A 23543-nucleotide genomic window follows, 5' to 3' on the forward strand; every position below is an offset into this window, starting at 1 on the left:
CTCGATGGCAATGGGTTTGGGTTTTGGTTGACTGCTAGACAAGGAACCCTGGTGGCACAATTAGTTAAGTGCTCAGCTGCTAACTGAAAAGTTGACAATTTTAATCTGCCAGCAGGTCTGTGGGAGAAAGGATCTGGCACTCTGCTCCCATAAAGATTACAGCCTAGGAAATCCTGTGGGGCTGTTTTACTCTGTTTTATAGAGTCGCTACGAGTTGAGATCAACTCGATGGCACACAACATTGCTATACAATGGGGGCAGTGGTGGTAGTATTCACGTCTTCCATGTGAGAGACACAGCTTCGATTCCCAGCCAATACATTTCATGCGTGACCATCCGTCAGTGAAGCCTTGCACGTTGCTATGATGCTAATAAACTAGTTTCAGTGGAGCTTCCAGACTAAGACCAATTAGGAAGAAAGGCTTGGAGATCTACTTCTGAAAACCAGCCAATGAAAATCCTGTGGATCACAATGGTCTGACTGGCAACTGATAGTGGAAATAGAACCGTAGCAAGCAGCATGTTGTTCTGCTGTGCCTGGAGCTGCCATGGCTAACTTGACAGCTAACAATAATTGCTGGACAATCATTTGTTTACAAGTTTTGCATACTTGTACCTTTTAAATTGTCTGCAAAGTCAGAGGACAGGAGTGGCAAATTTATGGCTCTATGAGGCCCCATAAGGCTCCAGATTTGCTGACAGAAAATAAAAAAGGAAGGAAGAAAGGAAGGAAGGGAAGGAGGAAAGAATGAAGGGAAACAATGACAAGACAGAGAATCTTAAAGAATTGTCCACACTCCTTTAGATCACCCTTGAACCCACTGCTCTTTCTCTTACCCCAGCCAACCTTATTCAGCTACATTGTCCAAAAGGTCCCTGAAGGAATCTGGGTATGTCTATCATAAGACTTTTGGATCAAGAGCCTGGAAGAATGAGCTCTGACCTACACTCTGTTGATTAAGAACGATAATGCCTGTGGGCAAGTCGCTCGACCTCTCTTAGCCTCAATTTTCTCATCTATAAATTGACGAGTCATACCTTCCCTGACTACTTCAGAGGGTTATTCCAAGGAGAAAATGTGATAACATCTATAAAACTGCTTTAAAAACCCTAAGGAACTTTACAAAATGTCAGGCTCTATCATGAGGACAGTTGTTAAGGACGAAGGTCTTTTTTAGGGGAGTGATAAGGCCAACAGAGAAGAAATCCTGCCTCTTTCCTTTCTTGAAAGCAATACAGGCAGTTCCCGAGTTACGGATGAGATCTGTTCCTAAGTGTGTCGTTAGGTCGAATTTGTAGGTGAGTTGGAACCGGTGCATACAGTTCTAACTTAGCCTTACATTAGTGCAAGGATAGGCTCAAAGCCTCTTCAGTGATTTAAAAGCTGCATGTGCAGCAAATGAAGGCGATTGTGATCAGTGGCATTACTAGTGGGGTACAGGGGAGGGGTGTTGGACTGCACCAGGTGACACTGTCAGAGGGGGTGACACCAAAAGGACTGTCTATAAAATTTTTGTGCAGTATTTCAGCACAAATCTACTTTTTATAAAAAATATCTCTGTAGTTATAACAAAAAAAGATTTTAAGCGCAGTTACAAACATCAATATACCTAACAAGGCTAAAACTCTACGTTAATTTGCTTTTTGAACCTTCTAATGCACTCTTGTCAGAGCTGTTATTATTACCCAATTACAATGACGCTTCGAATCACGTGGTTTCATCAGCACGTGCTACAAGCATGTGCTATTATTTTTGTTGCTGCTGGTGTTTTCATAGTCCCTGATTTTGTCAAATTTTCTGGTGTTTTACCTACAGTACTGTGCTAATTAGCATGGGGGGTGACACCATGAGTTACTGCACTGGGTGATACCAACCCTAGTGATGCCACCGATGGTGATGAAGAATTTGTTTCGAGTAGGGGTTGGTTCAATCATTTCAAACGGAGGGCAAATTTACATAACATTAAAGGGCAAGTATGAGTTATCTGTAAGTCAACGTTCATAACCCAGGGACTTACTGTACTTCGAAAAATGTCAGGGCAACATTAGAAGTAGCTCCTCAGGGATCCTGCCTTTTTGTCCTTACTTTAAATCTCACCTGGAAAGGAAAAAAGAGAGACATAAAGGGAGGTTGGAGGCCAGCAGTGGTCCTAAGATGAGCACGTCTTCTTAAGACACAGAGCAAGAGGAGCAGAATAAAGTAATGTGTTATCCAACCCTCACCAGCTCAAGGGCGTTCAGATTGTCACACAGAGTTGACCTTCTTAGAAAAGATTCTTACGGGGATTTCCTCCCCACACACCTACACGTTACTGTGAATCTGTCACAGCAAGGAAACCGACAGATGGCATTTTGAATATCAGGTGCCAAGTATGCAGTGATTCTTTCATGCAAAAGCCAAGTGAAAGAGAATCATCTTACTTTTATTATGGTGCTCATAACAAAGGTTAACAGTGAAACGAAGGCAGATCTGCCCATAAATAAAAATAGGAATCCCATTATTCTACCCATCACTCTCATTTGTCAGATGGAAGTAGGTTTTAATTGTTTTAATCTTGTGCAATAAAGGCATCTAAATATCGTATAAATAAATTACACACACTGCCGATCATTCTCTAGGCTGAAAGCCCTGGGGCATCTTCAGTCTTAGCGAATATACCAAATTCTGTCCAAATAGCAGGCATTATGCCCACCACTCTTGCTGTGACATAGTCCTCTTTCATTTCTACTATTTGCCTTATACTCCTTTTGTAGAAAACACACACACACACAAAGTCATTTCAGGACCTAAGAAAACAATTTCATTTTTTGGATTTATTTATGTACTTGGTCTTGTTTAAATGGTAAAGTTTCAAAAGTGCTATCAATATCTAGTTATAGTCATAAGTGAACATTCTCTAAATCTGTCTAAAAACAAAATTCATGTGTGGAAGAAAGAAAATAAACAGAGGGTCTGTCACTTGCTCCCTACCTCCTTGGGGATGTTCCAAGGAAGTGTTGACCTTAACAAGACTAGGCCTCCTTGTAAACACTCTGTTGGGATTTACTAGCAGGAAGATAACACAGTAGTTCTCATCTAAGAATGGTTTTAGTGGAATATCCCTGGTCTGCCTTGATTGCTTCTTGTAATTGACCTGGAATTTATGGATTTATGGGGAGCAGCTGGCTAGAGAATGGACATCAGTCAGGTTCCTTACCTGAGTGACTAATGAAGTATAGAACTGAAAAGCCCTAAATCTAAATGGCTTCACCTGAACTAACCTGTATCACACTTAAGGCAGTGCTTGTTGGTTGCTTCTAAACCAAAATGCATTCCACTGCAGAAAGGACTTTAGGAAGCCCATCAGAAGGTTCAAGGCCTCTCTGGAGACAGATATTGGGATGCTGAGAATGTGCTTATGTTTTGCTTGTATCCTTCACTGATTATTAGTGATGGCTGATGTTGGTTAAGACCCATGATACTTTGTGGTATAACAATGGACTAGATGCAATATCTATTCTCAAAGAATAAATGACATTTTAAAGGGAAATATCTTAATTCCTTGAAGCTTATGGTAGCCTGTATTATGGTCCCACCAAAAGATACCCACATCCTAATCCCTAGAACCTGTAAATGTTACCTTATATGACAAAGACTTTGCAGATGTGATTAAGAGTCTTGAGATGGGGAGATTATCCTGGGTTATCCAGATGGTCCCTAAATGCAATCACAAGCATCCTTATAAGAGAGTTGTTGTTGTGTACCCAGACAGAAGGAAATCACTTACAGAGAAGGCAGCGTAAGGATAAAGATGAGAGATATTTGAAGATGCTGGCCTTGAAGCTTAGAGTATGCAGCCACAAGACAGGCAATGCCGGAAGCCACCAGAAGCTGGAAGAGACAAGGAAGGCATTCTTCCCCAGAGCCTCCAGAGGGAGCATGGCCCTGCCGACACCTTGATTTCAGCCCCGGGGAAACCGATCTGGGGCTCCTGGACTACAGAACAGTAAGAGAGTTCTGTTGTTTTAAGTCACCAAGCTTGTGGTAATTTGTCACAGCAGCCACAAGAAACTAATCCAATGCTGTAAAACAATAGTTCATTAAAAAGAAACAAAGAATCTGAAAAAACAATACGGCTTCTTCTAGAGCAAGTAATTTATGACTAAGAGCCCACTCAGCTGGCAAAACTGGCCTGTGCTTCTAATATAAGAGCCAGACAATGTAAACTCATTGAAGGCAAGCACTTTTTTGATTACTGTGGTATCCTTAGTATCTAGCTCTTCATAGACATTTAAAACACATTCAGTGAACGGACAAGTGAATAAAAATATTCACAAATTAAGAGTTTGGAAAAAACCATCACCAAGTTCGTGCTGGTTCACTAAGAGTATAGGTGGGTTATGGGCAGAATAGAACATTGGCAGACTATTTTGACTATCTCCCTAATGAAAGGCAACATCATGGCAGAACTCATTCACTCTTATGAGATATGTGTGGTGGACTACTACCTAAATGATGTTCCATACCAGCTCAAAGTCATCCACATTGTGACTTATACCTTTAGGTTTAATGGCTGGCACACCCATAGTCGTCAACATTGCTTTTTATGTCCTCAGGATCTGATTTCACATGAAGCTACCCCCAGTCAAAAGTAAGCAGAACATATATTACGAAGCTATCTATAAGTAATGTTCATTATCTGACATTTGGGGTTATCCATTCTTTTCCTTTTTTCAATTTCAGAGATTAATTGAAAGCTGTCAGTACCAAGTTATTTCTTATTAAATTGCCATCATTTAGTCAAAGGCTTAAAATGGTGCATTTATCATTTGATGTGTCATTTTTTTGTTCTGAGTGACACTACATCAAAAAGCGATTTGCACATTTAATGTATAAAACACATTTTACGTATCACAGGCTTGTTAATAAGAAGATGGACTTGTCAAGTGACCTTGGTGACTCAGTTTCTTTGAGAGATGCCAAGTCCCACAAAAAGGAAATAATTTTTGACAGCTGTTAAATTTAGCAAACAATATATGATCAATTTAATATCTATAACTCATCTTAGCTGATGGGTTACAAAATGATCAACCTAATTTATTAGTGTATTTATGCAGTCTTCCAGGTTCTCTGTATTACTTCCTCTCATTAACTTTAGACTCCTCTGCCAGTGCTTCCCTAAGTTACTGAGTACATGAATCACCTGGGGATACAGTTGAAATGCAGGTTCTGATTCAGTAGGTCTGGGTTGGGACCTGAGAATCTGCATTTTTAACCAGCTTCCTGGTTACACCAATGCTGCTGGCCCACAGACCTCATTTTGTGTAATAAGGTCTTAAGTGACTGAAGAACAGAAAAGTGAGTTAACTGCTGAAATCCTCAAAATCTGAAAAGAAAAATGAGAAAAAAAGGCGGGGGGGTGGGGATGTCAATGTCAACCAAAAAAAAGGGACACTGTGAATCTAGTTTAATGAAATATGTTGGTTTTTCCCTAGTTGTTGCCCCAGATTTTTTCCCCTAGAAATCAGTGATAAAGAGAAGATGTGCATCTATCAGAAAAGCCAAGTTTTTAAAAACGACTCAGAGTGAGCCCAACATTAATACAGAGTGTTTCCAAAACATTTTGATCTCTGCTGCAGATAAGGTCTTACTTCTCTGGGAGAGGTTTTCCAAAGATTAGGAAGTCTCTTTGATTTGGTGTTTGCAGGGGAAACTTGCCCAGGCATGTCCCTTTCGGTTGATGGACCTAAGGTAGCCACAGCCTCCCCTTGCCCATCAAACACACACCTTGACCCCTGCCACTTAAGGAGCCATCTTCCCATGAAGAGCCACCTCTGCCATGGTGGTGCAGATCTTGGGAATGCATTTTCTCTACATCACCTAAGTCCCTACCCAGTTATGTGTTCAGAAATGCGACAGACGCTTCTTGAGCTGAACCAGAGAAGCACCTTCAAAAGTGCCAAATCTCTAATTTTGTTCTTTATATACTTTTCAAATTGACATATAACTTACTACAGTAAAGCATACAAATCTTAAGCGTACAGCTCAATGGATATGTACATATCTGTACACCCAAGGGACAACCACCCAGACCAAGATCTAAGGCAGCGCTCTTCAAGAGAACTTTCTATAATGACAAAAATGTTCCATAACAAAATATAATGTAGTATGCACTGTCCAATATGGTAGTCATTAGCCACGTGTACTTACTGAGCACTTCAGATGTGGCTAGTGTGACTCATGGAATAAAATTTTAGTTATTTTTAGTTAATTTACACTTAATTAGCCACAGTGGTTAGCAGATGCCATATTGGACATTGCTGGTCTAGAACATTCCCAGCAACTCAGAAATTCCCTTGTGCCCTCTCACTGCCAATATCTTATAAAGATAACCTCTCTTCTGTCCTCCATTTTCACAGGTTAGTTTTGGTTGTCTCCATTTTAAATTTACTGTGATCAACATTTACAACTTTTAGCTGCTGTCAAGTCAATTCTGACTCATGGTGACCCCGTGTGTGTCAGAGTAGAACCGCTTCATAGGGTTTTTCAAGGCTGTGACCTTTCAGAAGCAGATGGCCAGGCCTGTCTCCTGAGGTGCCTCTGAGTGGGTTCCAGCAGTCAACATTTTGGCTAATAGTTGAGTCCTTAACCATTTGCACCACCCAAGGACTCCAACATTTATAGCTTTTAGGTCTGGTGCTTTATTTAGATGAATGATGAGTAAACAATTAGGAAATAATCCCTTAGTTGGGCACAAGAAAAGTCAATGTCTTACTTCATTTAAAAAAATCATTATAGTTGTTATTATTACTATTATCATTATTATTTACACCTACAAATACTCCTTAACTCTTCCTAAGTCAGAGTTAAATGACTTTTAAAGATCTATTGAGAGCTACCAACTCATACACACACACACAACACTGAGAAAAAAATGAAACCCTCAACTTATTCAATATTCATTTAAAATACTGTTGTTGTTAGGTGTCATTGAGTCAGTTCCGATCCATAGCAGCCCTATGTACAACAGAACAAAACACTGTCTGGTCCTGTGCCATCCTCACAATCTTTGCTATGCTTGAGCCCGTTGTTGCAGCCGCTGTGTCAATCCATCTCATTGAGGGTCCTCCTCTTTTTGCTGATGCTTCACATAGACAGAATTTTCTGATGGGCTATAACTTTTATTAAAAACCCTCTACAGCATTCACTGTATCTAGTATTTGAAGGTATACAGTTGTTTTCATCTTTTTTCACTTACCACTAGGTTGAAAAACCTTGATGATCAATATTACCTTAGATGTTTCTGTAAACCTGACAAAATGCACAATAGTGTCTTATACATTGCAACTGTCCAGGGTCCATTTATGGAAAGAAGTGGAGAATAAACGAGCATTCTAAAATTGAACTAAAATGAATTTAAATGTTTGTTTTGAAATGAATGTTAATGTGAGGTCGTATTTTGCTGTTCCATAGATCAATGTGATTAGCTATTATTTCCCTCCTTTTGCAATATTAATTATCCACTAAATTACAGCTGAAGTCCCTCAGTGGTGCAAATGGTTAACGTGCTTGGCTGCTAACTGAAGGGTGGGAGGTTCGAGTCCACCCAGAGGCACCTTGGAAGAAAGGCCTTGAGATCTATTTCTGAAAAATCAACCACTGAAAACCCTACAGAGCACAGTTCCACTCTGACACACGTAGGGTTGCCATGGGTCAGAATCAACTTGACAGCAACTGGTTTTTTCTTTTTTTGGTTTTTAAAATTACTGCTACTTAAAGTAGCCAGAACACAAACTATTTGTTATGATCAGCGACAGGATGAGGAACTTGCAGAACCTGCACAAGAATGTAAATCAAGTCATTGTTTCCTTCATTAAGAAAGTCTTATACAGGAGCAACACCAACTGGACTAAGTGGTGTCTCAATGAGTTACATTCCAGCACAAGCTCCTTGTCTCGTCCATTACTACACTTTTTCTCATAATTATTTTTTATTTTTTGATGGCATGTGTTTTCAGTATTGGAATGCATGCTGTTTTAGTCATCTCGTGCTGCTGTAACAGAAATACCACAAGTGGATGGCTTTAAAAAACAGAAGTTTATTCTCTCACAGTAGTAGGCCGGAAGTCCAAATTCAGCGCATCAGCTCCAGGGGAAGGCTTTCTCTGTTGGCGCTGGAGGAAGGTGCTTGTCATCAATCTTTCCCTAGACTAGAAGCTTCTTCACGCAGGAACCTTGGGTCCAAAGGACGTGCTCTGCTCCCAGAGCTGCTTTCTTGGTGGTATGAGGTCCCCCATCTCTCTGCTCACTTCTCTCTTTTATATCTCAAAAGAGATTAGCTCAAGACACAACCCAATCTTATAGATTATAGTCATTAACATAACTGCTGCCTATCCCACCTCATTAACATCACAGAGGTAAGACTTACAACATACAGGAAAATCACATCAGATGTCAAAATGGTGGACAATTACACAGTACTGTGAATCATGGCCTAGCCAAATTGATACACATATTTTTGGGGGACAGAATCCAATCCATGACACATGCTTACTAACTGAATATGTTTAAATTTTTGGTTGGTAATATGCATTTGGAGAAATATGATCTGGTAATACTAGCCACCAATGAGGCGAGTGGCACTGTGGCACCAATGATCTGTGGTATGACAGTATACCAATGGGAGCTAGATAAGCAATTTATTGCAGGCGTCTTTCCATTAGATTACTTGGGGAACTCTGGTTTTCCAAATATGACACAGAAAAACCAAACCAAACCCATCAGGGCTCCCTAACTATCATACAGGAAGCCATAATTACACTTGCAAGCCTTATCTCACAGAAATAAAGGAAAAAGAAAAAAGGCAAAAGTTTACAAAACTAACACATCCAGGAAGCATCACCTAATAGAATGCTCAACCTACACAATAATGAGGCTCCAACTCCAGTCTGCGGAGCTTCACACATTTCAAAAGGGACCCACCTTGACGATAAATGCATTAGAACCAGAATAGCACCTTACCTCTGAGGTCCAACCAACCAAAACTTGTTGCCGTTGAGTTGATTCCGACTCATAGCGACCCCATATGACAGAGTAGAATGGCTCCAGAGGGTTTCCAAGGAGTGGCTGGTGGATTCGAACTGCCAACCTTCTGGTTAGGAGCTGAACCCTTAACCTTTTTGTTACTATTGGGTTGATAGTGTATTAGCCACGTTTTATGCTTCTGATATACCATCAACCCAACAGTAACAAAAGGGTTATCTCACTGCTGACCAGTACCAGTTTGCAGACAACAGGTCCGCAGACCATACTTGGATACCAGTACCACTGCCCTAGACTCTAAGTTCTTTGAGAGCTGCATTTCATAAAGAGCGATTACCCAAGAAGCACCATTCAGTTCTGACTTCCTAGTGCTTTATAGTTCCTAGATTTAGCAAGTATCCAATAAAATCTTTTAAATAAACAAATGGTTGGTCAGCCACGACTCACAGATCTTCAACTATACAGCACACCAACCTTTATCAGTTACTGCACAAACTTTATACTAGAAGGGAAATGGGTGGTGGCAGCCAATGTTTGCCTCCTTGATCCCTCCTAACACATACAATGAGTATGATCAGACTCAACAAAAATATTGTTAAACAGACTAACTTTGTTTAATGAGACTCTGTTTTAAGAAAAAGAAGTGACATATTTTTAAACACACAGACTACAGCATAACACTGAATCAGAATGTTCTAGTTTTAAAATTATGGTTATGATTTTTTTCATTAATAAAAGATGAACTGGGAAATGAACGAGATAAAACTTTGAAATCCTCCTAAATGTCTCATTATTTAAGTGGCACTGGGCAACATAACAATATATTATATATTTGATTAAATATAACTACTGATTACATGGTTAGCATCTTCTATTGGAGTAAGTTGGTCATGGTTTTCACGTGTAAGTAACAAAAAGTGGCCCTGCTTTATTAAAGCAGAGAGGAATTTATTGAAAGGATAAAGGTAGTGCACAGCATTTCTGAAAAGCTTGAAGATCCAGAGAGAAACAAAGGAGGCCAAGCAATACCTGGACCACGAGCAGGATTCTACCCCAGCACCTGCCCAGTGAGGACCTACAAGTGCTGGTACATACCACCACACCTTGTACTGCCACCACCATCAGCACTTGTCACTACAAGTTCCTACGGGCCCCGTGGCCCTAAGTACCACCACTTCTACCAATAAAATGGATTCTCTCCTGCTCTTCTTCTTTGCATCATAGTCTTGGGTAGGTTTATCTCATTGCAGAGGCCCCTGTCGCATGTCTGTGCTCTAGCTGCACATGAAGCTGCGAAATGGAGTGTCTGGCTTTTTTGGCTTCTACAAACTCTTAAAGGAAGGCATTCTCCCAGCTAGAAAAGGGATTGTAGATATTCTCCCCTTCCCCCTAATTACAAATGTACAGTTGGATGTGTTTCCAAACTCTTCAGGCTAAGAGATTATCTGAATCATTACTAGTGTATAGATACAAATCATTACTAATGTACTGAGGACCTCTAAGTAAAAACATCCTCTAGCATCTTTCAAACACCAGATGTCTCTTGTTCAAAATGTAATTCTTACAGCTCATAACATTTTAGCATAAACACGTTTGGATGTTATCCACCCAGGGAAAGACTTTGCAATATTCAACTTCCTCCACCATTTCTCCCTCTCCCAATGCATTTCCCAAGGCCATTATCTAATTAACAATTACAGAGCGCCCTACAATACAATTGCCTGTGAAACGGCTGGTTTCTTCATTAGCTCATTTCTTTTTTCCTCATCTCTTCAGATTAGCAACTGATAAAAGAAATCAAAAGCACCTGATACCCATTTTTCCATAATGGAGAGATTTCATTTCTCTCTGAAGCATGAATAAAATTCAATTTCAGAGAACTCTCTTCTCCATTTAGAAAATGAGGCTTGAACACTGAGACTTTTATCTGGTAAAGACCCCTTTCTGAAAATGTTTACTTGCAGTATATCAATTAAGCAATTTGTTAATGCATTTCTTTCGTATGTGTCATCCCCATATAGACAGCATCAGAAACATCCACTTTTAATTTCTCAAACTTTCACATTTAAATTTCCGTAATAAAAGAATATTTGTCATGATTATTATTTCTGATGTGCAACTGGGTATATTGCCATGAAAACAGAGAAAGTAAAAAGATACACTGTGAAAAGAAAACTTAAAAGGATTTCTGTTTTGTTATTTAGTAAAAATTTTGTGTAGAAAGTCTGCTCTGTAGGAGATCAATAAACATTTATTAAGTGTCTACTATGTGCAATGATGTGCATAATCAGATACTGCCTTTGACTTTATGAAACACACATTCTAGTGGGAAGAATAGGCAATAAACGTGTAAATTAATAGACAAAATGAATAGTACTATGAAGGAAGTATTCAAAGTTATACGATAGAAGGTAATGAGGGGAGCCACTTGGCATTTAAGGCAGTTAAGGGAGGACCCTTTGAGGACATATGGCTATATGAGAGGGAATCAATCATATGACAAGTTGGAGAAGGAACATGCCAGGGGAGGCCAAGCAATTACATAGTCCCGAGACAGAATGGGCTTGATACGTTCCAGGACTTCAGAGAAGGCTGGTGAGGCTGGAGCTGGGCAGGACTCAGATCACTGTGGGACCTCTTAAGCCATCAAAAGGAGTATAGATTTATTCTAAGAGTAAGAATGAGAGGCCAGAGTCAATTTATATCTTTAAAGGAGCACCAGGTCTGTGTGGAGAGTGGATTAGAGATGTCCAAGGGTGGAAGTAGGAAGACAACTTAGGGAGTGTCATGGATTGAATTATGTCCCCCAGAAAATGTGTGTATCAATTTGGCTGGGCCATGATTCCCAGAATTGTGTGGTTGGCCTCCATTTTGTGATTGTAATTTTATGTTAAAGAGGATTCGGGTGGGATTGTAACACCACCTTACCCAGGTCACATCCCTGATCCAATGTAAAGGGAGCTTCCCTAGGGTGTGGCCTGCACCACCTTTTACCTTACAAGAGATGAAAGGGAAGCAAGCAGAGAGTTGGGGACCTCATACCATCAAGAAACCAGTGCTGGGAGCAGAGCACGTCCTTTGGACTGGGGTCCCTGCGCAGAGAAGCTCCTAGTCCGGGGGAACACTGATGAGCAGGCCGACAGAGAGAGAGAGACTTCCCCTGGAGCTGACGCCCTGAATTTGGACTTTCAGCCTACCTTACTGTGAAGAAATAAATTTCTCTTTGTTAAAGCCATCCACTTGTGGTATTTCTGTTGTAGTAGCACTAGGTGACTAAGACGCAGTTATTCTGTTCCACCAGGTGAGAGAGAATAGTGGCTTGGATCAGTGGTGGTGACAGGGAAATGGTGAGAAATAGACAAATTTCAAAAATATTTTAGACATAGAACAGATAAGAATCACTGATTCAATATGGGGAATCGGGGTGGGGCAGATTATATAAATGGCTTGGATCAGTGGTGGTGACAGGGAAATGGTGAGAAATAGACAAATTTCAAAAATATTTTAGACATAGAACAGACAAGAATCACTGATTCAATACGGGGAATCAGGGTGGGGCAGATTATATAAATGGCCATAATTCTCCATCTCTCCCTATATTCAAGCCTTCTGCAATGTGACTTTGCAGCTCCTCCCATCAAGAGGAAGACTCTGCTTCTCCACCCCTTCAATGAGGGCTTGGACACGTGATAACTCTGGCCAGATGAATGAGGTAGAAGAAACACTGTCAGTTCTGAGCCTAGGTCTCAAGATGCCTGGTAGCTTCTGCTGCCTTGGAAACCTGCCAACACCATGAGAAGAAGCCCAGGCTAGCCTTCTGGAATATGAAAGGGAAAAAGCCCCCATCATTCCAGCCACCCCAGCAGTGGCCATCCTAGAGCAGCCACCCACTAGCTGATCTGCCAGCTGACCTTAGACACATGAGCAAACCAGCTGAGAACAACCAAACCCAGCCTAGATCAGCATAACTGCCCAACCAACCTGCAGACCTGTAAGCTAAATAAATGCTTGTTGTTTTAAGCCACTAAGTTTTGGGGTAGTGTGTAACACAGCAATAACCTACTGATACAAAGGGAAAGGGAAGAACCATGTACGATGTTTACATCATATAATTTATAAAAGTGCCAAGACTCTATTCTAGAAAGTTTACATTTGTTTTCTTATTCTATGGGCAGCCCTAAGGAAAGTAACATTTATTATAATCAGAGCAAGGCTATGTTATTTGAGCATACACTGTAATGTGTCATTTGAGCATGGACTGACGTTAAGCTCTATGGCATCCAGGGAAATAAATGATAAGTTCCTGTTCTTTAAGTTTCACAGTAACTAAGAATGCCAGGTAAGAATGCAGGAGCTTACGTACTTTAGAATTTTGCAGAGGAATATTTTTGTTTCTAATTCTAGCTATCAATTAACATAGAGTTAACCACTTCTTATTTTACCAAGTAAGGGCATTACTTTCCCTCTCTCTCTCTCACACACACACTCACACACACATTCATACACACATATAAATGCCTCTACAAGCCCCATAGGTCCCTGGGTGGCACAAATGATTTGCATTGGACTACTAACTGAAAGTAATCTGGTATAAAGATCTCAGATGCAGGAGTCAGACAGACCTAAATTTGAACTTGTGTCATACCTCAGTCAAGATACTTCTTAATGATTTTGCCTATATGTGAAATAGAAGATGAGAATATATCCCTCACAGGATATTGTAAAAATTTGATGACATAAGTGTATCAAATAACTGGATCCCCAAATAAAAGTGGAATGAACATAGGAATTTTTAAGATCTCATGTAACAATAACAACAAACATAAAGGTGGTCTCAGAGTTAGTTAATAGTACAATGTCAGGGCTACGATCAGTTTCCCTATGATTTTCTTGGCTTTCCTCTCATTATCACAAGATGACTACCACAGCTCCAAGCATCGTGTTCTGACATGACATCATTGAAAGCAGGAAGAAAAGGTGTGGGAGTTTTCTTTCATGTGTGTCTTTCTTTTTATAAGGGAAGTAAGTATTTCCCAGACGACTAATCTCCCAAAAGACTTCCCTTGACCCATAGCTCTGACTGGGTCATGTGCCTATGTCCTAGCTTCAAAGGATGCTGGGAAAGTCAATATTGGGTATTTGTGGCTTCTTCAGTAGTAATGGGGTTCTCCCAGAAAGGAGGAAGACTAGTGGGAAGGCAGTTAACACTTTCTGCCACGTTATATGGAATGACTAAAAACGTTGTTGGCAAATAAGTACTGCCATTTAAGTAAACAGTATTCAATAAATGCTGGTTTCTTTTGTTCCAATACTGCCAATCTCTGCCCCATATATATAGTGAATATTTACCATTGTTGGTATCCAGACTCCACTTCCCATGATGAAAGTTCCCCAGTTCCCTTTTGGGGAATTGCCATTCTCCCAGTTTTGTGCGGTCTTGTTGGCAGATAGTGCCTGCCTTCTACTACTGAAGCACAGTGGACCAAATCTTTCCTCATACTTGTGGGCATGTGTCTTAGGCAAGGCCAACTCACAACTGCCTTCATGACTTTGAGTTTTGAGTGAGTGAGGCAAGGGCAGTTAGTTGGGAACCACAGAGGAGGCAGCAACAGTGGGAGCCTGCCTGCTGACCTTCCTCTTCCTGCTGTGTGATGCTCGCCATGTTCTCTGATGGCAAATATATTTCCAGTGAATGGTAGTGATGTCCCACCTGAATCCTCTTGACTGGGTGTACCCATATCTGGTGGATGTGCTAGCTTCTAAAAGCTCAGAGTTGTTCCTTTCACCAAAGAAACTGCTGTCAGCAGACAGGAGGCTACATCTTCAGGAGATGCCTGGGAGCAGTGATGTGCTGGATCCACATCATTGGATGCGTCTCACAAGAGGTCATTATCTGCAACTCTTCACAACTCTGCATTCAGTAGCTTTACATTGGTAGCCTGACTTAGCCCATGGTGGGAGTATTTATACAATGGGAATTGGCAAACGCTACAAATCAGGATATCCCCCCACATACACACAAGGGAGCCACTTTACCAGTACACCAATGCCTGGGAGGTTATGCTTTACCCAGGGGCAGCCCACAGCCAATGATGGACTGAGAGAAGCACAAAAGGCTGGCCTGTGTGCCTCATAGTGGAACAATTCTCTGATATTATTTAAGTTCCAGAGCTCCCTGCAGGATCAGGCTGAGGAGAGACTTCATCCGAAACTTTATTTTTTATTTTGCTCAATCCTTTCCCTTGCCCTATCCTGTTGCCCTCACTCCCTTACAGCTTTCTCCAGAGAGCATTCCCTTAATAAATCACCTGTACAAGGATCCCCACTCCAGTCCTGCTTTTAGGGACCCCAACCTAAGATATTCCTAAAGTACCCTTGGCGGCTGCTGTTTGCAAAGCCTGATGTTCAAGACTCATATCAATTCTTAGTCCCACTATCATTCCAGTAAGTTTCTTTTTGCTTAAGATAGCCAGTGCTAGACTCTATTTTGCTCACAACCATTGAAATAGTAGGAAATTAAAATGCATAGAAAGGAACTCAGTAGCCACCTTTATCTGCGGGGAAATGGCTAAAAAGGTTTCAGGAAGCAATATATTCCAGAAAATTACATTTGTGAAAACAAAACATATGATCTTAAATACTGACCCAACGTGATGTATTAACAAAGATGTTTAAAAAGTAAAGGCAGTTTTTTCAATTACAGTTACATTAGTATGATCCCAATAGCTAAATGAAATACCCAGACCCATTAAAGGCAATTATTATGTAATAAAACACTCTATTATATTCAGCCAGCTAAATCCTATGGAAAGAAGCTTCCCGGCATAATATGTTATCACTCCAGAAATATCCTGCATATGCAATCGGCTGCAGTAAACCCATCACAAGTACTGTTGCTTCAAATGAACATTTTTTCTTTAGTGTCTCAAGCCTCAAAAGTCAATTATGCTTTAAAAACATCAAGCCTTTCAATAATTAAATACTTTCACATTTAGCCCAATGAATAAAACCACCTTAATTAATTGAGAGATCACAGCCTTGTTCATGTTAGCAATACAAATAAACACCCTGAAGGGTTCAACTGGAGACAAGGAAATGCGCAGTCTTTGACCTGCCCTGCTGGCAGCAACTTTCCAAAGGTCTCTAAAGTTATGCCAAAAAGATGGCACAAACAGTGATTCAGACATTCAGCTGACAGCCCGAGGGGGAAGCATGATGCTTAAATTGCCCATAAATCAGGCACCCTGGCATGCCAAATACAGCAGTGTAAACGCTCTCCTGGCCAGACTTATAGGTGACTTCCTGAAAAGTTTCCTGTAAATCAGCTCAAAGAATGACTCTAAATCCAGACTCTCTAATTAAAGGAACCCTGAGGTAAAAATTCTGAAAAGTGAAAAATCCTCTTTTAAAGCAAATAACCACTATCTTACTTTTACCTGTGGCATTTGATTAAACCTACTAACCCACTGTAAAAACGATTTGCTAAGGACCTGTTCTTCATGGTACTTCTTCATGTATTACATATTTGTATGGTGTTCTGATTACCTAAATGCAAACTTCATGAAGACAGGCCTTTGTTTTGTTTCTTGAGGGGCCACAGGGTATATAAATATGCTCAGCTAACAGAAGGTGTTCATCCCATATTTGGTGGGAAGAGGGAGAGAGGAAAACAAGGTAAGTGAGACCTAATTTTTACTGTCTACCATGGGTGACCCTGTTGGTATTTAAAACACCGGTGGCATAGCTTCCAGCATCATAACAACACACAAGCCACCATATGAAAAACTGACAGATGGGTGATGGATAGGTTGCAGTGGAGCTTCCAGGCTAAGACAGACTAGGAAGAAAGGCCTGATATAGTACTTGAAGATGAGCCCCCTAGGTTGGAAAGCATTCAAAATACACAATGGCCACAACAATGGACTCAAGCATAGCAATCATCATGCAGATGGCACAGGACCAGGCAACATTTTGTTCTATTGTACTTGCGGTTGCCATGAATCAGAGCTGAGTCAATGGCAACTAGCAACAACAAAAACATATTTTTACTAGTAGAACTCATAATTAATATAAAAACCAAAAACCAAACCCGTTGCCATTGAGTTGATTCTGACTCACAGCGACCCTACAGGATAGAGTAGAACTGCCCTGTAGGGTTTCAAAGGAGCGGCTCGTGGATTTGAACTGCCGACCTTTTGGTTAGCAGCCATAGCTCTTAACCACTGTGCCACCAGGGCTCCAAAATTGATATATTAACAAAAATAACAGCAATGTATTTGTAAAGACATTCATAATATCCAGGCTTTCAAAATATTAATAATCGAAATAATTCAGTCCATTAAGCAGAAGATAGCCTTTCTCTGATCTTATATCTTAAAAAATCAGAGGAACCAAATCTAGCAGAGAAAATAAAACATCAGTTTGGACCAAAAATTGAATCTATGTACTTAGTCTTCTGGTGTACTGGTGGAACTGGCTTTCAGGGTTACTAAGAGAGTAACTGTGACACATGCCTCAAATCCTTTAAATAGCAAGTGAAACACAGGAACATTCTCCTAGACCTGTGCTGTTCTAATACAGAAGCCACTAGCCCCATCTGGCTACTGAGCACTTGAAAGGTGGCTAGTTTGAATTAAGATGTGCTGTCAATGTAAAACACATACCATATTTCAAAGATTTGGCATTAAAAAATATGAAATAGCTTCTTAGTAATTTTATCTGCGGGGAAATGGCTAAAAAGGTTTCAGGAAGCAATATATTCCAGAAAATTACATTTGTGAAAACAAATGTCTTATGGATTGAATTGTATCCTCCAAAAACGTGTATCAACTTGGCTAGGCCATGCTTCCCATTACTGTGTGGTCATCCACCATTTTGTCATCCGAAGTGATTTTCTCATGTGTTGTAAATCCTACCTTTATGATGTTAATGAGGCAGGATTAGAGGCACTTATGTTAATGAGGCAGGATTCAATCTACAGAATTAGGTTGTATGTTGAGTCAATCTCTTTTGAGATATAAAAGACAGAATCGAGCAGAGAGGAAAGGGACTTCACACCACCAAGAAAGAAGCACTGGGAACAAAGTGTGTCCTTTGGATTCGGGATCCCTGCACTGAGAAGCTCCTAGACCCAGGGGAAGATTGATGACAAGGACCTACCCCCAGAGCTGACAGAGAGAAAGCCTTCCCCTGGAGCTGGCACCCTGAATTTGGACTTCTAACCTCCTAAACTGTGAGAGAATAAATTTCCGTTTGTTAAAGCCATCCACTTGTGGTATTTCTGTTATAGCAGCACTAGATAACTAAGATACATTGTTTACATGCTGAAATGATAATATTTTAGACGTACTGGATTAAATAATATATATTATTAAAATTAATTTCACCTCTGTCTTTTTACTTTTTAATGTGTCTACTAGAAAACTTAAAGTTACATATGTGGTTCATATTAACGGCTCATATTAAATTTTTTTGGACAGCTCCACACTAAGGAATACACCGCCTACCTCTACAAGGTGAAGGCTCCTCACTGTGAACACCTGTAACTTCCTGCATAACAGTTTTCATCAGGCTGTAAGAACACACTTACCCTGTGTTCAAAGCAAGTCAGTAATGTCAAATAGTGAATGGCTCTAGAAGGAGCCTTTGACCAATGGCAGAAAGTAAGTTGGTATATAAATACACCAGTTTTTTTGCCTTTCAGTTTGGACAAATTCAAAGGCATGCTCTACAACACCCCTGAGTTCCCCCACAGGATTGAGCTTCAGTTGCCCATAATGAAACCTGAAAACATGTTCTTCATTGAATTATTTCCCTTTCCACTCTCACTTCCCCTCTCTCAGCTGTTTCTTGGGATCACTTCCCCCAAGAAACTGTTATACTTGCATTAGCATCCTCACGAAAAACCACAACAATAACAAAAACCCAAACCACCTGCTAGACACATTCCACACCTTTTAATCTGCTAAAGTGTAGTGACATCTTTCATGACTATCAGACCTAGTGTCCAGCTTTATCCAGACAGATTAAAATAAAATTTGATTTTGGGCTGTATCATGTGAATATAAAAAGAAAATACAGAAGTTACATTTTATCAATTATAATACAGATTTTTTTCCCCTAGATATAGTATTGTATTCTACCTCACCCAGTCCTTAAGAAGAACACGTAGCTCTGCTCTCTTCTTTGACTCTGTTTGGGAAGCTCCGACTTTTTAAAAGGAGACATTAGAATTCAGAGATCCTGTCATTCAGTGGAAGATTTTGTCAAGCCTCAATACGGATTTGAATCCTTAGGCTGGGTGTTCCATCATTTTCTCCTCATAAACTGGCCTGATTTAAAGAACTATGTAAATTAATGAGTACACTATAAAAACAGTCTTTCCACATGCCACGTCTTCCAAGGGCATTCTTATCCCCAGTCCTACTGATCTCCTTCATGCTAGTCTATTTTTAAACTTTTACTTGAATTCCTTTCAACTTCTCTGCAAGTGTGTTGGCAGTAATAATAAAATCGGTTCCCCAGATAAAATGTACCCACTCTTTATTTATAGGGCATAACCCATCATCAAGCGTTTTCAGCTCTAGGCCCCCTGGTGAAAAGAAGGATAAAACATTGAACTTAGCTGCAGATAGAAGTGAATGTGGATGCTTGCTGCTCTTAGTATAGAAACAACAGAATTCTTTGAGCAGGAGTTTACTTCAGAAGTTATGCGGCCGCTGAAGTGACTTCATAGCCTTATTTGGATTGCAGGCTCTTTTATATCCTCCAACGAGAGCAAATGTACGCAACAGCTTTATAGGGCAACCAAGAAATGTGTGCGTGTCTGTTGCTCTGGGCAGCCTTAGCTGGGAGTAAGAGTGTTGTAAGTCATTTATCAGAAAATCCCAGGTGTCGATATCCTTCTTAGCCTATGCATGCGGTGACCCCATCATGCTATTAACAACGACAGAGACTCCAGCATTTCATAGTTTCTCAGCACAGGGGGTCAGAACATTAGCAAGGCAGGGAGTAGGTCAAACACAAGAATATCTTCTCATCTACTAAAGACCAGTAGATCTGTCTCCCTCCCCCAGTGCCAACCTGTGCATAGACAGTGTTTCCTCCCTCCTATCCATGTCCACCATGGGCTAACTCAAGTCCTATATTGCTTAATCTCACAAGAGTGCTGGGAATGAAGTACTTAAGGCAGTGGTACGCTGAAGCCAGTTTGCGCAGGATAGTGACGATTGTGCGCTCTTTCCCCAGCTCTACTTCGGTGACATCAAGTTAGTAGCTTGAAATTGGTCGTGGTAGGGGTATTTGCATCATGGAAATCAGCCAATGCTACAGTACAGGGCTTTCTTTCATTGGAGAGTAGGTTGTTAAACATTTACCAGCACACCACTGAATTGGTGATGCAAGCAGTTAAGCACTCAACTACTAACTGAACAGCTGTCAGTTCAAATCCACCCAGAGGTACCTGGGAAGAAAGGCCTGGCAATCCACTTCTGAAAGCTCACAACCATTGAAAACCCTATGGAGCATAGTCCTACACTGAAAACACATTGGGTTGCCAGGAGTCAGAAATGATTCGATGCCAACTGGTTAATATGATCACGGAGTCGTGCTGCAAACGGTTCACGTGTTTGGCTGCTAACCGAAAGTTAAAGATCCGAGTCTACCCAGAGATGCCTTGGCAAAAAGACCTGGTGATTTACTTCTGAAAAATCAGCCACGGAAAATCCTATGGAGCATGGTTCTATTCTGACACACACGGGGTTGCCATGAGTCTCAATTGACTCGACAGCAACTGGTTTTTGCTTTAATATGAACACAGCAGCTTATCGAAATAAAATGATTTCTATCAATATGACCCCTGCCTCTGTCAAGGACAAAAAATGCCCCAGTCCACAGGCTCCTCTGGCCATGAACTGTCCACTTCATCTTTTGCTTGGAAGCCTCCTCTAAGGAAAAAAAAAAAGGCAGCAAAGCTTTCATCAACACGGAAATGAGTTCTGGAGCTCAGGGTCCAGAACTTACGGAGTTTAGTTCTAGGTCTGCTTCCCAAAAGAGACCGAGCCCCTGGTGACTCTAACCACAACACAGTCCCTTGAGGAGTTACTAACGTAATCTTCGCTTAGCTCCTAAGAACTCCTAATGAGAAAGCAAGCAAGCAAGCATCCTTTACAGGAAAAAAAAATAATTCAAATGAGAAAGAGTTCACTTAACACTGTGTCCTGAAGATAATGGAGAAAACCCACAAAAAATAAAAAATAATCTAAAGGGTATGGGAGTTGCGCAAAATGCTGCAGAATCTAGCTTTGCCTCTTTATAGGCAGTCCCCGGATTACGAATGAGTTCCTTTCCTAAATTTGTCTTTAAGTCGAATTTGTACGTAAGTCAGAACAGTTAGGTATGGTTCGTATCTACATTAGTTAGTCAAATGTTTGTCTTAGTATATAGTGTACCCTTCTATGCATAAAAAACACTAAAGAAACACTTCCAGATACACTAAATCATCTTTAACATAATAATACAGTAATAATAATAATGTTTGGATGTGCATGGCAAAGTAGCACCCATGTGTTATTACAAACTATTGTATGTACCTTCTCCACAGCTGAGATACCTACAGGGCAAATGTTACCTAAAATACTCAGAAGATTCTGCTCTGTAAAATCTTTGAGACCAATTAGATACTTTATCGTAGACTCTGAACTAAAAAATCTACGGTGTACCATTTCTGCTGGATTCTGAACCCTCCTCAACTGAGGCAGGGAGGGTTGGGGGAAGGTAGGATGGTGCTGGGGCCAGACGGATCATTCTCCCATCACCTCCTCACCCGACCTGTCAATCCCACGCACCAACTATGAGGCCCCTGCCTTGGGGTGCAAGGGAAAAAGTGCCGTTCAGGACATGCTAAGAGGGAGCCCCTGGAAATCATATAGACATAGAGGTCAGGAATCTAAGAATGCCCTCCACCCCTTCCAGCCACCGGAAGGCCAAGAACCGCTGCAATAGTGAAATCTCAAATGTGTAAGGTATGGGAAACAGGAGCCCAGAGAGGTGCTGCAATGGCTCCTGGCTGCACAGTACGGAGAGCGTGGCGGGATGGGGTGGGGCGGAGTTGGGTAAGCGGATGCCTCCGAGTCCAAGCCTTGTGCCTGCGCGGCACACTGACCGGTTGGCTGTACCTGGAGACCAAGGAAAGCGCAGCGCCCGCGTCCTGGCTGCCTGCTGCTACCCCCTGCAGGCCCGCCGTGCGGAGCGATGAGGGGGTGCTTGGTGCACGCGGAAAGTGAGGCCAGCCCTTTCCGAGCTTCGAGGGAGGTGTGTGCATGTGGGCTGTCTGCTGCTTGTAACATGTCGCAGAGGCCCGCCGGTGGCAAGCAGCCGCCCAACAACCCGCTGAGGCACCTGCGCACGCGGTAGAATCTCAGCCTGCCGTGAGAGCCCGGGGCTCAACACCGAATCCGTTTTTTCCTGATTGGCTTAACGGGTGTTCGCGTTGTACGTAAACAGGAAGTTCATAACCCGAGGACTACCTGTAATTTACTACCTGTTTTCACCGCTACACATCTGATAATAACACCAAATTTTAAGGAAATTACTTTGTAGCACATTTACGTTTGTAAGAACCTATTATCACATCTTAGAGATAAGAGTTCATCCATTTGCATTTTGGGAAGCGACTTTAATTTGGCAGCGTGAACAGATTAACATGATTATCTTTTGAGAAATATTCAGCTCTATTACTGATTGTTGCTTCACACCTACTGGAAATCTAAGATGGTTAGACTTCACAGAATTACCTGTCTTAACACACAGTTTCCCCGGTCCCACTCCCACTGATTCTGACATAGTGTGTGTGTCCCATAAATGAGCATTTCTAACAAGCTCCCAGGTGTTGGCGATGCTGCTGGAAGGTGGACCACCCTTTGAGTTGCCATGTTCTGCACAATGCAGTTGTTGTTAGAAGCTGTCAAGTTGGCTCTGATTCATGGCAGCCTTATGTAGAACAGAATGAAACAGCTGAGTCCTGTGCCATCTTTATGATCATTGGTATGTCTCAGTTCACTGTTGAGGCTGTGTGTCAATCTATCTCATTGAGGGGCTCCCTCATTTTCACTGGCCCTCAACTTCACCAAACATGATGTCCTTTTCTAGTGGTTGGTCTTTCTTGATGGCATGTCCAAAGTAAGCAAGTCTACACCTTGTGTAATTATAACATGATGTGCACAGAGCAAGGAATGGAAAGGAGGCACTCCTGGTTCTACGCCCAGGTCTTTTGTTAAGCCCACAAGTAGTGCTGTTACAATGTCTGTCCAAACACAGCCGGGGAATGACTCTCTGGAGACAGGGAGAGAATGTTGCTTGGTGACCGGGACTGCCGAGCCTTTGAGAAGAGGCTCATATAATACCCCCAGGAGACTTTTTCAGCTTCTACGGCTAGAGTTACGTTCAACCACTTCATTCTATAGTCAACGTCCCATTTTGAGACATTTAGTCAAATAAAAACTTCTAGATAACGTTGTAGTGGA

This window comes from Trichechus manatus, unplaced genomic scaffold (assembly GCF_000243295.1).
Source record: "Trichechus manatus latirostris isolate Lorelei unplaced genomic scaffold, TriManLat1.0 scaffold00104, whole genome shotgun sequence".
Classification (NCBI taxonomy): Eukaryota; Metazoa; Chordata; class Mammalia; order Sirenia; family Trichechidae; genus Trichechus; species Trichechus manatus.